A 14,064-nucleotide genomic window follows, 5' to 3' on the forward strand; every position below is an offset into this window, starting at 1 on the left:
CTGAGACAGGCATTGTTGTAGCCCATTTTGCAGATGAGGAATGAGGAACTGAAGTTCTTAGGTGATTGTTAAGTAACGACGATGTGTTTCAATGCATCCAGTTTTCCAGACAAGCAACATCCCTTGTCTAAGTGGTATTGGCCAGTAAAAACCATAAGAAAGGGGCTTTCCCTGATGCTGTGCCAGGTTTTCTTACAGGAAAATACAAAGACCACAGACATGCTAATAGTGGATCTTTGAGGCTTAATGAGACTTTCTGGGGTAAGATGGGGAGATAGATAAGCGATGATCTGGTGAAGAAGTGGTTTTTACATTTTGATGTATACAAGAATCATCCAGGGGGCTTGTTAAAGCACAGAAGTAAATTAGAGTGGGGTGTTACAACGCCAAGGTCAAGGGTTTGGATCCCTGCACTGGCCAGCTGCCAGCAAACAAACAAAAAAACAAAACCCCAGAAGCAAAGACTTAATGTTTTATTTTTATTTTGTTTTCTTTTTTAATTTTTTATTTTTAAAACAAAATCATATAACTACTAAACATCATGAATTTCCATTCCTAGATAGCCTTAGAGAGACTTAGCCATACTATGTACATTTAAAACACAGGGCCAGCCCGTGGCTCACTTGGTAGAGCATGGTGCTGACAATACCAAGTCAAGGGTTAAGATCCCCTTACTGGTCACCTTTTTAAAAAAAATAAAAAACAAATAAATAAAACACTTGATGGGATGGTAATAATTTTATGCAGTTCAATTCTTCCTAGCTAAAATTATACCAGAAAAACCCATTAAATAACATAATGCATGAAAATGCTTAGGAAAATGCCTGTCCTCTTGCTAAATATAACTCAATCTCCAGAAGCCATAAGAGAAAAATGGATCATTTGACTTCATTTAAGAATTTTTTAAAGTCTGCATGGCATAAAAACAGCATATACAAAGTCAAAAGAAATGATAAAGTAGGAGAAATATTTGCAACTTGTATCACATACAAAGAATTAATCTGTGATATATGATGATCTTGTCAGAAATCAATAAGACCAAAATCCTAGTATCAATAAAAATTTTGTGGAAATTTGTTTTCTCTCTCCTTATACAAATATCTACACAATATGTTCAGTTTTGCCTTTTGGCCTGCAAGGCCTAAAATATTTACTATCTGGCCCTTTACAGACAAAGTTTGCTGACCCCTACTGTAGAGTAAGAAGTGAAGGGGGAATTCTGGTTCCTCTAATGGCAGAGCAGCTTGTATTAAACTCGCCCTCCCTCAAATAACATTTATAAACTCTGGACAAAATATAAAAACCATCTACTTGAAGGCACCAGACAGCAACCAAAAGTGGGTAGACAATGAGAGATGGGATTAAACCATTGAAAGATGGAACCGTACTTTGTGCGACGCATGTCTATGTGGCTTTTCTACTGAGGAGGCTTCCCATCTGCGTGAGTACAGTTCACCCAGAGGGTCAGCCTAATTGGCCTGAGGGGTCAGAGGACAGAGTCCATAAATTATCCATGTTATGTCAGAAAGGACAGAGACAGAGGAGGGAGCCCCCTAATCTATGTATAAATACCATTCTAATTCAGACTTGTATTACAAGGAATGCCAAAGGAAGTTCTCCAAGCTGTAGGAAAATGCTATCAGAATGAAATTTGGATCTCAGTAGGAAATTAAGAGCACTAAAAATGGTAATTATATGGGTAAACAAAAAAATCATATATTTTTTTCTTCTCCTAGTTTCTTCAAGATATATGACTGTTTAAAGTAAAAATGATAATGCTGTTCTCTGTTTAAAACATATATATTCATAACATAGATGCACATTAGTACATTGATGATTACATCTTACGTGAAGGGGTACAATGTTAACTCTAAGTAGATTCTATCTAATAAACAAAGTAAGGATACATCTTGTAATCCAACAACTTAAAAAATGAACAGATATAACGTAGCCAACAGAGAAATAAAAATGAAATACTAAAAATTAGCCAATTAACACAAAAGAAGACAAAAAAGGAGGAAGAGAGAAACATAAAACAGATGGGACAATTGGAAAACAAATAGCAAAATTGCAGACCCAAACTCAACTCTATTAATAATTACATTTTTGTAAATGATTTATTTATTTTTATTTTTATTTTTTTTAAAAGATGACCGGTAAGGGGATCTTAACCCTTGACTTGGTGTTGTCATCACCACGCTCACCCATTGAGCTAACCGGCCACCCCTATATAGGATCCAAACCCATGGCCTTGGTGTTATCAGCACCACACTCTCCCGAGTGAGCCACGGGCCGGGCCTTGTAAATGATTTAAACCCTCCAATTAACAGAAAAATATTTGACTGAATTAAAAAGCAAGACCGAACCATATGATATTTATAAAAGATACACTCTAAATTTAAGGGCACAGATAGGTTGAAATAAAAGATTAAAAAAGATTCCATCAAACTGTAAGCATAAGAAAATTGGTGTGGTTATCATAATAACCACAAGGTTATTAATATAGTAGATTGTAAGACAAGGAGTAACAACAGAAATTAAAAGAAACATCTCAAAATGATAAAAGGGTCAATTTATTAGAAAGACATAATAATAATGAATATATATTACCTCTTAATAGACTTTCTGTATATATAAACTAAAGAAAGAAAAAGACAAACAATGATAGTTGGACATTTACCACCACCCACTCAGTAACTGATAGAACAATAATAAACAAAAATATAGTAAGAATATAGAAAATCTTATCAACACCATCACCCACCTTATCCTAATTGACAACAATATGCCATTACACTCAACAGCTATGGAATACATATTCTTTTCAAGTGTGTATGGAAAATGCACCAAAATAGACCATGTGCTGGACCATGAAAAAAGACTCAATTTCAAAAGATTAAAATCTTACATGTTATGTTTTCTGATCACAAAATAATTTGATTAGAAATCAGTAACAGTAGGATATCCAGGAGAGTTTTAAATATGTAAAAATTAAACAGCACAAAAAAAAAAAAAAATTAAACAGCACACTTTTAAATAACAACTGGGTCAAAGAAAAAAATCACAAAAGATATTAGAAACTATGTTGAACTGAAAGATAATGAAAACACAAGATAACAAATTTTGTATTATACAGTTAAAGCAGTATTTAAAACAAAGTTTGTAACTTGAAATGCTTATATTGGAAAAAAAGGTTTAGAATAGTGATCTAAGTTTCCACATTAAGAAACAAGGAATGGGGGGCCAGCCTGTGGCTCACTCGGGGGAGTGTGGTGCTGATAACACCAAGGCCACGGGTTCAGGTCCCATACAGGGATGGCCGGTTAGCTCACTTCGGAGAGCGTGGTGCTGACAACACCAAGTCAAGGGTTAAAATCCCCTTACTGGTCATCTTTATAAGGAAAAAAAAAAAAAAGAAAGAAACAAGGAATGGGCTGGCTGGTTAGCTTATTGGTTAGAACACAGTGTTATACAGCAAGGTCAAGGATTCAGATCCCAATACTGGCCATCTGCCAAAAAAGAAGGAAAACAAAAAAAATAATAAATTCAAGATAGAAAAAAAAAGGAATAAATATAGCAGAAATCAAAGAAACAAAGAAAACTTAAAAATCCAAAATTTGATTCTTTGAAAAGATTAATAAAATTGATAATCTAGAAAGACTGACCAAGAAAAAAAGAAACAAAAATTGCCAATATCAGGCATACAAGAGAAAGTATCATTACAGTTCCAATAAATACAACAATTTAGATGAAATAGATAAATTCGTTGAAAACACAATTTATAAAAACTAACACAAAAGAAATGAAAAAAATGAGAATTTAATTCATTATTTAAAACTTCCCTACATGAATTTCACTGCAGTAAAGTAATTTTACAAAGCCAAACAGAGTTGGCCGGTTAGCTCACTTGGTTAGAGTGTGGTGCTAATAACAACACCAAGGTCAAGAGCTCAGATCTCTGTACTGGACATCTGCCAAAAAAAAAAAAAAAAACTTAACAAAATATCAGTAAATTGAATCTAGAAATATATAAAAATGATAAGACATCATGACCAAGTAGGGTTTGCCACAGAAATGCAAGGTTGATTTTACAACTGAAAATCATAGAATAAAGGAGAAAAACTATATGCACATCTCAATAGATGCGGAAAGAGTGTTTTACAAAATCCAACATCCATTCATAGTAAAAGTTTTCAGTAAACTAAGAATAGAAAGGAATTTTCTCAATTTGATAAAGGACATCCTTACTTCTATTATACTTAATATTTGAAAACTGAATTCTTTCCCCCTGAGTTCAGAAACAAGACAAGGATGTTTAATCACACCACTTCTATTCGACTTTATGTCCTAGCCAGTCCAATAATACAAGAAAAAGAAATCAAATACTTACAGATTGGAAAGGAAGAAATAAACTGTCTTTATTCATAGATAATATAATCACACACACAGATAGTCCTAAGGAATTTACCAAAAGCTATTAGCACTGATAAATAAATTTAGCAAGGGTGCAGGATACAAGGTCAATACACAAAAATCAAATTACATTTCTACACTAGCCTGGACAATTGGAAATTGAAAAATTTTTAAATGTTACTACAACATAAAATTATATAATAGCATTAAAGTATATTAAAAATTTAAGGATAAATTTAACAAACTATGGGCAAGACCTGTACAGTAAAAACTACAAAATATTGCTGAGACATATTAAAGACCTAGATATATGAAAAGACATCACTTCTTGGCCTTTTGGCTGAGATCAAGTGTAGTATACAAATAAATGAAAAGTTAAACTTTGTTTTTTTAACTGAATGACTCAATATGGTTAAAAATGTCAATTCTCACCAAAGAATTATGAAATCCCAATAATAATTAAAACAGGCCTTATTGTAGAAACTGATGAATTTATTCTAAAATGTATTGTTTATTGGTTGTATTTTTTTGGGGGGGGGGGTTGGCCAGTTTGGGATTTGAACCCTTGACCTCATTATTCTAAAATTTAAGTAGAAATGCAAATCATCTAAAATGGCCAATGCAATCTTGTAAATGAAGTACAAAGTTAGAGAACTCACACAATTGTACTTCAAGATTTAATATTGGGCTGGTATGGAGAAGACAGGATGGTACTGGCATAGACAAGGATAGACATGCAGATCATTGGGACAGAATAGAGTCCAGAAATAGACCCACACATACACAGTTGAATAATTTTCATAAATATGCTAAGGATATTCAAGAAGATATTTTGACAGATGGTACTGGAATAACCAAATACGTGCATGGAAAAATTGGACCATGGTCTCGATGTCACACCATGGACTAAAATTAATTCAAGATGAATCCTAAACCTAAATATAAAAGCTAAAACTGTAAAGTTTCTAGAAGAAAATATAGGAGAATATTTTTGCAAACTTGGGTAGGCAAATTTCCCAGAAAAAAAAAAAAGCACTAACCATAAAAGAATAATTGATTAACATCAAAATTTTAAATTAAAAAATGTTCTCATCGAAAAATACCATTAAGAGGGTTGGCAGGTTAGCTCAGTTGGTTAGAGCACAGCCTTGTAACATCAAGGGCAAGGTTTTGGATCCCTGTAATTAAAAAAAAAAAAAGTACCGTGAAGTAAATGAAAAGACAACTGACTAAAGACTGACAAGTCTTGTATCCAGAACATATAAGGAAATACAAACAGATGATAATAAAAAGACAAGAAACCAGATAAATAAACGAGCAAGACTTGAATAGGCACTTCACAACTGAAAATACAAATGGTCAATAAGCACATGATAAGATGATCAACATTATTAGTCATCAGGGAAATGCAAAATAAAAGCACAATATTTCATTTCATACCATAAAATACTGAAAAATTTAAAAACTGAAAACACCAAGTGCTGGTGAGGATGTGGAATAACTGGAACTCTCAGACATTTCTTTGGGTATGTAAAATAGTACAAACACTTAAAAAAACTATTTTATTTTATTTTATTTATTATTTTTAAAGAAAATGAAATTTTATTTATATTATTTTTTACATTCTAGGATGTTGTGGAGCAGTTGGGAGGGAGAGGGACAGGGGAAAGGAAAAGGAAATGGTATGGAAGAAAGAGGGAAGAGGAGGGGTGGAATTGAGGCCTGTGGCACCCCCCCTCATTCCCATAGGGGAGACTGAGAGCCTTCCAGTGGTGGCTTGGTCATTGCCAGGCTGGGTGCAGATGTCAGGGGGTGTGGAAAAGCCGTCGTGCTCCACCCTCCCAGCTCAGGAACCCAGAGCCCTTCTTGCTGCAGCTTGGTGGTCATTGCTGGGCTGTTTGCACATGTTGGGGTGTGTGGCTGAGGCCCAAGGCCCCCCATCTCCCTGGCTTGGGAGAGCCAGGGCACTTCCTGCAGAGGCTTGGTGGTTGTCTCTGGGCTGGTTGCATGCATTGGGGGGGGGTGTGGCCAAGTCCTTTGGCCCCCCACCACCCCGGGTTGGGAGAGAACAGGGCACTTCCAGCAGCGGCTCAGTGGTTGCCACTAGGTTGGCTGCAGGTGTCGGGGGGCATGGCTGAGGCCTGAGGCCCCCCAACTGCCCTGGCAAAAAAAGCTATTTTAAAAACTATTTGGCATTTCTTGCACCAGAAATTGCACTCCTAGGTATTCACCCAAGGGAAATAAAAACAAATGTCAAAGTTAGCTAGTTAGCTCAGGCAGAGTGTGCTGCTGATAAATACCAAGGTCCAGGGTTCCATCCCTGCACTGGTCAGCCAAAAAAAAAAAATTTTTTTAATTTTAAAATGTCAACTAAAAGACATGTACAAGAATGTTCCTAGCAGCTTTATTCATATTAGCCAAAACATGGAAACAGGTTAAATTTTTAAACAAATAGTGACATATTTATATAATACCATACCATTCAGCAATACACAGGAGAACATGGAAGCCAGGCACAAAGGAGTACACAGTCTATGATGAAGTTCAAGAACAGGCAAAACTAATCTGTGGAGATGGAAATTAGAGCATGTGGAGTGGGCATCAGCTAGAGGGGACACAAGGAAACCTTTTGGAGTAATGCCATGTTCTATATTTCCACTGGTCACTTGGGAGAGCGCGGTGCTGGTAACACCAGGGTGAAGGTTTTGGATCCCCATACCAACCAGCCACCAAAAAAAAAAAAGGTAAAGTATCACTTCTCGGTCTTTTGGCTAAGATCAAATGTATATCTCCACTGGGAGGTTGGTTACAAAGGTATATACATTTTTCAAAACTCATTGAATTGTACACTTAAGATTTGTGCATTTCATTACATATAAATAAGTATTAGCTCAATTAAATAAGTATAATTAAATAAGAGCAGCATAGATGAGGCTGGAAAGATGGGCAGGGCCAGCAATTCTTGTGCATGAAGGGCCTGGTACACCATGCAAAGGAGGTTGGACTTGGCTCTAAATGCAACAGTTAGCTACTGACAGGCAGCAGGTAGGACAGTGCCATAGGTATGCGTTTTGGGAAGGTGACTGAGATGCTTAAAATGAAGAAAGTTGCTTTCCCTAGTGTTCATTTCTTTTTTCTGTATCAATATCCCAATGGAAAATTTGCAGTCCCTTTCCTATTAAGCTTAGCATAGCACACAAATGAGAACTTATGCTTTTCCTCTCCCTACTTTATCCCAAGATCCCTTTTATTGCTTATGATTTTATTTTATAGAAAACTAAATAAAAGCCCCCCATGTCAGAATTATTTCTATAAATGTGTTCTATAGACTGATATGGAAATTGGCCAAGAGACCCAGCAGTTCATTTATTTATTGAATCTATTAGACTCAACTTTAGAATGCAAAGGCTTTGGCTTCAGAGATGCAGTTTTAGTTACAATCCAGGGGTCTTAGAAAACAAATGAATCAACATTAAAAATGAAGATTTTACATAAAAACACAGATTTGTGATAAGCTGTGGCCTGTGCTTTCCAATCCGTGGAAACTCCCTCTATCCTCTATCTCTGTTGCCCACTTGGTTCTCGTAGGCTTTGGGTCTATGGCCTTTCATGGACATGATGTCACCTGTAGCAGTCTTCTCAAAGTCTCTGAGAGGGTACTTTATTTTTGTCCGTGTTGGCTCTTTCATTATAGTTGTAGAGAATCTAAATCAGGATTAAAGATATGGGAGAGGCCATCAGCCCCATCTGGCTCAAAGGGCATATTTTGGTCAGGCCTGCTGTGTTTTATAAACATGGGACCAAACTGGGTTTCTGGAGTCACTGGTGTGCTTCTTTCAGAATTTTTTCTGAAATCACTCATTCCCTTTCCATCCTTTCCTCTGATAATTCAGATGCCAAGTCCAGCAGGCTACAGGTCCTCAATGAGGTAGCTGTTTCGGTGAGGTTAAGCAAAGTTTCCGGTAAAAATGAAACTCTTACGTCTGCTCACTCAGCTGTATCACTTCAAAGAGGAAAACAAATAAAACGCAGCTTCCTGTCATCTCCCGGCATAAAAGGATGACAAAGTACAGTTGCTTTCCATTTGACTAGAAGCAAAACTACAGATGAATAACATTAACAGATCAAGAAGCCAAATAAACCAGAGTAACCTCTTCATCAGCAGAAGTCAACTAGTTAAAGGCAGAGTGAAAATCTCCCACACCGACACCCTCTCAACTTCAAATGAGGTTAAAAAAAAAAAAAAAAAAGAAGAGAAACTATTCTGAATAATCAAGTTATAACCTACTATTACAGCTAAACTACTGAAATCTGCAAATGCCTTCCACTTATTTACAAGGAGTAAAAAAAAAACTACTAAAATAATGGAATTGTACTCAGTTTCATATATATTTTTTTCTATCTAAAGGTGAACTCCTCCTCTGCTACCTGACGGAAATCCTTGACTATTAGAGACTACGAGGATGGGGACTTTTAGGGCACCCTGAGACAGTCATTATGCTGTTTCGGCCTTTCCCTCCTGACTTTGGGTAGGACTCATTGGCTCACTCCTTCATTTATTCACCATGTACTCATTTATTCATTCACTGTCTACTCTCTGTCCACCCATATTGTTAGAGAACCACATGAAAACATTGTATGTACTCTTAAAGTTGTTGCTTTTTGATGATGCCAACACTTGATTGATTAACTTTGTAGAGCAATAGCCTGTGCATTCATTCAGATTTCTAACCCCTACCTCTAACCCCTTAGGGCAAGGGTAGCAGCTTTTCATTAAAAGCCAACCATGTTCTGATCCTGTTCTTTTAAGCAGAAGAATGTCATGAATAGTTGTGGAAACATGCTGATGACAATTACATTAATTAGATCATCAGTGACCGTGGGTAAGTCACACCTCCTACCCTCAGCATCCTTACCCATAGAAGGAAGAGTTTAGAGTAATTCAGGGTTTTTCAGTGTGTGGTCCGTGGGCTCAGAATTACTTGGGGGTGCTTCTTAAAAACGTACATTGCTAGGCTCTATCCCAGAGCTATTGAATTAGAATCTCTCAGATTGAAGTACCTAAATCTTTTTTCTTTTTTGGCACCTAGCCAGTATGGGGATCTGAACCCTTGAATCTTCTTTTAAAACAGACAACCAGGGAGAGTTTTTATTTTTATTTTTAATTTCTTTGGTGGCTGAGAGGTATCAGGGAGTTTTATGTGCTGTAAAGTTGACAAGCAAAGGACTAGATGATTTCCAAATTCCTTTCTAGTTCTAAATGTCATGAGCAGGGAGTCTGCCAGGTAGAAGAGACGACACTCACTGAGAAGATGAGATTTGTGACCGAGGTCAGGGGATGCTGGGGATAGGGAGATAATTCTGGAATATACACAGAAAAATTATACAGGAACACTGTGATATCTACCCCTGAAATATAAAAGCAGTATTATTTAAAAATAAATAATCTAGTATATTTTGTAATGGAGAAACCCACTAGGAAGAACCATCTTCAAGTGTGTGGTTAATAAATTAAGCTATAATTAGGAAGAGAATAAGAGAATAAATTCCAGATGCTTCCATTTCATGTAATGGCACAGTAACATTGGGCTAAGCAAGGGCTGCTCAACTTAAGTTTAGACATGACAAGTGTTTGCCGCAGAAGGGAGTAAATATTTTTGGTAGAATGTCTTTAATCATCATTCTGGTGGTGGATTATACTTCATTGGTGATAGAAGGAAAACAAACTGAGGAATCATAGCATAACTGAGGAAACATAACATTTTGATTTACAGTTAACCATGATTGTTTGGGAACTGTCATTTATTCAGCTGTTTTGAGAGAGCTGCTGAAATAAAAAGCATATTTCTAGGTCGGAAAAATCACAAAAAGAAAAACATTTTAAAATCCAATAAATCTTCTCACTAGTGAACCAACTTCTCTGGGTTGAAAGGAGCCATACATACTCACTGGGATTTTCAGTCTCTCCCAGGAATATGATGAATTATTAAAAGAACCACTAATTGAGTTAGATGATTTCCTCAAAACAGATACAGTGAATTCTTGCCATGTAAACACTTTAGGCCACACCTATTTTCTTTCCCTCTGGCCTAAAAAAGTAATTTTGAAAATATATGTGCCCTTACAAGTTTATTTATGCTGGCCCTCTACAGGGGTCTAACCTTGTTAAAATGGTAAACTTATGGGTCTCTTAGAACTCCACATGCATCTCGACACTTGAGTTTACATACATACTGTGTACTTACAGACAAGTGAGCACTGTGTCCTCTTCGGTGCTTAACAAATGCTAACTTGGGGGATGTGTTGCATGGTATTTTATTCAGTAATGCTATGCCTGAGATTTAAGAGGTGCACACATTATACTGGGTGTTAAAAACATGTTATCCAGTATTCACAATAGCCAAAAGATGGAATCAACCTAAATACCCATCAATGGATGAATGGACTAAAAAAAAACCCTGTGGTACATATACACAATGGAATACTATTCAGCTACAAAAAACCAAAATCCTGTCACTTGCAGCAACATGGATGGAACTGGAGACCATCATGTTAAGTGAAGGAGGCCAAGCACAGAAAGACACATACTGCATAGTCTCATTCACATGTGGAATATGGGGGGAAAAAAAAGAGGTTCTTATAGAAGTAGAGAGTAGAATTATGGTCACCAGAGCCTGGGAGGGGAGGGGAAGCGGTGGATTCACAGGTACAATGCAACGCTGTCTAACCTAAGTGAATGAATGTATAGCATGAGCATGTACTGAATCAACACTCTGTACCCCACAAATATTTACAAATAAACATTAAAATAAAATTTAAAAAGCATGTTATCCTAATACATATACGATCATGTTGTTGTCCAGAAAAATCAGGGGCAGCTCAGATTTCAAATACTTTGTCCCATTGACTGCTTAAGAACATTCTTGCTTGTAGAACCATATTTTTAAAAAAAGGCCAGTTAGCTCAGTTGGTTAGAGCACAGTGCTGATAACATCAAAATCTGGGGTTTCATTCCTGTACAAGCCAGCAAAAAGAAAAAAATTACATTTATACTGATTCACTAAACAAAAGAGAATACAAGTTTCATTTCGATCTTTTAAAACTTGTCTTTAGACAACTCCCTGTTCATTTCCCCTTTGAGTGGGCTCCTCCACACTTCTGCCACTGTCTTCAACCCCTGCCCTCTTGGGATCAGCATCTATCCTCAACCATTTCCTCAACTGGCAAAAAAAGATTGAGACCATTAAGTACGAACCTTTTTTTAACTGCCTGTCTACCTTTCCTTTTTTTTTTAACAAACTTACCTACAGCCCCACTGTCCTTTCCTTTGTTGTCATAACAACAGTCCTCTTAATGTTTAAGGAATTTGGAAAGAATGTCTTTAAATTTTTATACAGTAATATTACACACTCATTGTAAAAAAAAAAGAAAAGAAAATCAGGCAATATAGGTGCTGTAGATTGATGTCTTCCCCAAAATTAGTCCCCACTGTGACAATGTAAAGGGGGTGAGAAATCCTATTATGGTACTTGAAAGGTGGGGCCTTGAAGAGGTGATTAGATTATAGGACCATGCCATAGTGAACTGATTAATAATGGTGGTCGGGGGCATGGCTCTGAGGGCTTTAAAAGGAGAGCATAAGAGAGTGTCTCTCTGCTCCACCATTTTCTGCCATGTGAGACCCCTGCATTGAAAAGATCCCCACTAGATGAGTTGCCTGGACGTTGGATTTCCCCACTTCTGAAACTGTAAGCAATAAATTTTGTTTTCTTGCAAATCACCCAATTCCAAGTATTTTGTTATAAGCAACAGAAACAGACTAATACAGAAAGTTGGTACCAGAGAAGTGGGATGGTGCTTATAGCAAATACTTGAACATGTGGAAATGGCTTTGGAACTGGGTATTGAGGAGAGGTTGGAGGAATTTATAGGAACAGGCTAGAAAAAGCCTAGATGCTAGTGAAAGTTTAGAAGACAAGAAAACCAGGAGAAATTTGTAATGTTTTAGAGATAGGTTAAATGGTGGTAACCAGAATGTTTATGGAAATATGGACGGTAAAGACCATTCTAAGGAGGTCTCACATAGAAATAAGAAGGGACTGGGCTGGCTGGCTAGCTCAGCTGGTCAGAGCATGGTGCTGATAACAACAAGGTCTAGGGTTTGATACCAGTGCTGGCCAGCCACCAAAATTTTTTAAAAAACGTAAAAAAAAGTGAAAAGAAGGGACTTATTGGAAACTGGGTCAAAGATCACCCTTGCTATGAACTGGGAAGGAACTTGGCTGCATTCTGTTCATGCCCAACAGTTTTATGTAATGTGAAACTTAAAGGTGCTGACCCAGAGTATTTAGTGGAAGAAATTTCTAAGCAGCAAAACATTCAGGAAGCTACGTGGCTACTTGTAACAGCTAATGCTGAGTTATGGCAGAAAAGGAATGACATAAAGCCAGACTATATAATTAAAAGGTAAGCAGGGCATAAAGATTTGGAAAATATGCAGCCTGGCCATGTGATAGAGAAGCAGAGAGCATTTTCTAGAGAAAAATGCAATGGTGCTAAGAAGATCAGTACAAGAGAAAGGGATCATCAGGAGAAGGGGGGAAAAGCCCTGCAGGACTTGCAGAAGCCTCTGGGGCCAACCCTTCCATTACAGGCCGAGAGGTCTAGGGAGACAGAATGCTCTCAGGAAATAGGCCCAAGGTGCTCTTCATGGGCTCACTGCCCAGGGCCACCTTGGGATGCTGCTCCCCATACCAGCACCCCAGCTACTTTGGCTGCTCCAGCTGTGGCTGAATTGGCCCCAGATGTGGCTGGACCCATAGCTTTGGAAAATACAAACCAGAAGCCTTGATGGCAAACATGTGGTGTTAGATCTTTAGGCTCACAGAATTCCAGAGCTATGAAGGCTTGGGAGTTTCAGCAGAAAAACCCCACCAAGGCCATGCCTACTGAGGCTGTGGGAGCAGGACTGCCAAGGAGATCCTAGAACTACGGAGCTACTGGAATATAATGCCAGCCTACAAGAGCTGAAGCATGGCCTCAGAACAGGAAAGCCATAGAAGCAGAGCTGCCTCAAGACTTGGGGACCCAACCCCCACACCAGCATGCAGAGGACACCGAACATGGAGTCAAGGTACATCATTCAGCAGCTTTAAGATTTGATGCCTGCCGGGCCAACCTGTGGCTCACTCGGGAGAGTGCGGTGCCGATAACACCAAGGCCACAGGTTCAGATCCCATATAGGGATGGCCAGTTAGCTCACTGGGTGAGCGTGGTGCTGACAAAACCAAGTCAAGGGTTAAGATCCCCTTACTGGTCATCTTTAAAAAAAAAAAAAAAAGATTTGATGCCAGCCTTGCTGTGTTTCAGACTTTCTTAGGACCTGTTACCCCTTTCTTTTGGCTTATTTCTCCCTTTTTGATGGGAATATGTACCATATGCTTGTCCCATCATTGTATCTTGGCAGTAGATAACCTGTTTCAATTTCATAGATAGGACCTTGAGACTTCAACTTTTGAGCTGAAACAAGTTAAGCCCTTGGGGCTATGGGGATGAAATGAATGTATTGTATGTGAAAAGGACATGAGTTTTGGGAGGCCAGGGGCAGAATGCTATGGATTGATGTCCCCCCAAAATTTAGTCCCCACTGTG

The 14,064-nt window shown here is 37.7% G+C and overlaps 1 pseudogene; it reads left to right on the forward strand.

Annotated features, from left to right (window-relative positions):
- Positions 1 to 4,733: 4,733 nt before the first annotated feature.
- Positions 4,734 to 4,821, forward strand: LOC134364272 (U2 spliceosomal RNA; annotated as a pseudogene).
- The last annotated feature ends 9,243 nt before the right edge of the window (positions 4,822 to 14,064 follow it).

The sequence above is a fragment of the Cynocephalus volans genome, chromosome 15 (genome assembly GCF_027409185.1).
Source record: "Cynocephalus volans isolate mCynVol1 chromosome 15, mCynVol1.pri, whole genome shotgun sequence".
In the NCBI taxonomy this organism is placed as follows: Eukaryota; Metazoa; Chordata; class Mammalia; order Dermoptera; family Cynocephalidae; genus Cynocephalus; species Cynocephalus volans.